Source organism: Euprymna scolopes, chromosome 36, assembly GCF_053919585.1.
Source record: "Euprymna scolopes isolate OS-2025 chromosome 36, ASM5391958v1, whole genome shotgun sequence".
Lineage (NCBI taxonomy): Eukaryota > Metazoa > Mollusca > Cephalopoda > Sepiida > Sepiolidae > Euprymna > Euprymna scolopes.
In genome coordinates, this window is record NC_136517.1 from 79,833,881 (window position 1) to 79,836,532 (window position 2,652).

At 37.0% G+C, this 2,652-nt stretch overlaps 1 pseudogene; it reads left to right on the top strand.

The window, feature by feature from the left end:
* Positions 1-2,040: 2,040 nt before the first annotated feature.
* LOC145260780 (5S ribosomal RNA) lies at positions 2,041-2,159 on the top strand (annotated as a pseudogene).
* The last annotated feature ends 493 nt before the right edge of the window (positions 2,160-2,652 follow it).

Below are 2,652 nucleotides of genomic sequence, written 5' to 3' on the forward strand. Positions count from 1 at the left end.
GACCCAAAATTGTCGGAGGAGTTTGGTAGAGTTCTCAAAAGTAAAATCGTTGAACGTTGACCCCTTAACAGCCAAATTTCTGGCCGAAATCCGGTCACATCGATCTTCCCAAATCTCAGTACCCTGTATATCAAATTTCGAGTCTGTAGACTGAAAATTGACAGAGTTATTGCGTATGGAAATGTATACAGACACACACAGACACTTTCACTTTTATAGATATATATAGATAGATAGATAGATAGATAGACGCATTCATGTGTCGCTACAAATTCATGAGCATGTTTCGGTCAGTCAGTTACAAGCGTCTAGAAGCCTTTTTAGGCTTTATTGCTAATACAAAAATAAAGTGCGTAATGGAACGGGTTAATGAATATATATATATGTGTGTGTGTGTGTGTGTGTGTGTGTGTGTGTGTGTGTGTGTGTGTGCGTGCGTGTGTGCGTGTGTTCGTGTCTGTGTGTGCATGCGTATGTGAAAATGTTTTTTCTTAAATATGTGCTTTTCATAAACACTTAAAATATTTTACTTAACAAAAAAAAGATTTCACAATTAGTCTCGCTGGTCGGAATGGAGGTGATTCGAAACGCGGTAATAATTACCAGGTGAAAATAATTGTCGGGTATGTGTAACGGTTTGTAGATACTGGCGGGGGTGGGCAGCGACTTGCTGATTGCGTGATGGTGGGAGATCTGATCGGCCTCTACCCTTCTTGGCGGTGATCCCCGTACAGCTGCAATCAATTTTATTCGCAATTAGATTACGCGCGCTTAACATTTAATGCGTTTCCTGACGCCATTGATACTGTCAATCCAATTAAGATATTATACGCACATCTCTGGTATCTACAAGTCGCCCTCAGAAAATATCAGTTCCAGGGTTACTACGCTTGTAATAAGTTGTAGCTTTTCGCGTTTATTCGCCAGCAAAAAAAAAAAAAAAAGGAAAAAAAGCATATTACCATTGAAACCACTCACCCGACAGGTTGTGTAAAAAGGCTGTTGGCGCGTATACAAAGAACAAAGCTGCTGCGCGAGGTGACGCACAGCGGAGGCAGAGAAGAAAAAGAAAAGCGGACAGAAAAAAGGGAACTACGTGTCGAGTGACTTAGAAGCACATGGCGGTGCGAGAGGAACTTTTAAGACTAGATGCAATCTGAACTTTGAACACAACAAACAAAAAAAAAATGTTCGGACTATCACGTGACTATATTAGCAGAAAGAAAAACATCGAAGTTGAGCATGAAGATGTTTGTTCACATTACATTTAACTTATTAAATGTTATTAAAAGATGTTTTTTTAAGGCAATACAATGTATTTTTTTCCGCCGTTTAATGCTTTTAAAAGTATTTGAAAATATTGAATAACAATTTTTTTAAAAATAATTTTCTTTATTACCTGTTGGATGTAGCGTGGAATCCGAATCTTCGACATTAAAATCCCCTTGCCAAGGATGACATTAGAAAAAGATATGTTTGATCGGCGCTTCTACAGAATTGGGACGATATTTTCGGAAATCGTAAAACTGAATTTCACAGGAAAACAAAGTTATCAACGTATTTCTCGTATTTCAAAGATGTTTATAAAAAAAATTACGAACGTTTATATGGTAGAAAAAAAATTTTATTAAAAAGAAATAAAAAATAGAATTTTATGAAAACGATTGTAAAACACAGGAAAGTTCAAAATGAAGGTAATTGTCCGTTTGAATTAAACAAGATGGCGGCAATTTTTCACTTGCTAACATGATTAAAGTTGTTTTTATTTAATAATTCAGTAATATTCAGGTAATTTCAACTGCCTAATTTGAAAGCTAACATTGTAATTTATTAGAATTGACAAAAAATCAGTTGAAACCATTTTTTTAAATCTGAAAACTCCATTTATCGACTACAGAGTCTCGTCCCAATAGTGTAGATGCACCGTTTGGTCTTATATTTTTTTCTCTTAAGTCGGCCTTTATTGGAGTGAACTAATGATAAATGAAGAAAATAACAAATAAATAAAAAAATACTTATATGCACATGCATGCGTTAAAAAGATACGGCATAATCACGTTGACACACCGGTTCCCGTCAGATCACCGAAGTTAAGCAACGTTGAGCCTGGTCATTACTAAAATGGGTGACCAATTTGGGAGGTCCAGGTGCTGTATGTAGGAAGACATCGACACCTCGCTGCAAAAAGTTGCAAAAACCTAACGTCGTCATCTCCCCTAACGGGTATATACATACGACTGGGGACCGCTTGTGAATTTCATAATCCCATGAAACTTCCTCCTTTGGAGGAAGCCGGTTACACCCTGAATAAGGTTGGTGCTGACTGCACACACACATGCGTTAAAAAGTTGAACTGAAAAAATTAAATCAAAATCGATTTGGCATCATGTGCCTTTGTTCCAATAACGGCCGACGAAAAATATATCAGACAGAACATATCATTTTCTAACGTCATCCGTGATAATGTCATTTTAATCCCGAAAATTCAAACATCCTTTTTACACTGCACACAATGTTTCAAACAAACTACAATGTCCTCCTTACTACATGTTAGTATACGACACAATCATATCGCTACAAGAGTTGTCCGTGACAGCGAGGCTGCTTCCCAGCTGACTATAACATGGCCGTTTTCAAGTCTAATGTAAACAA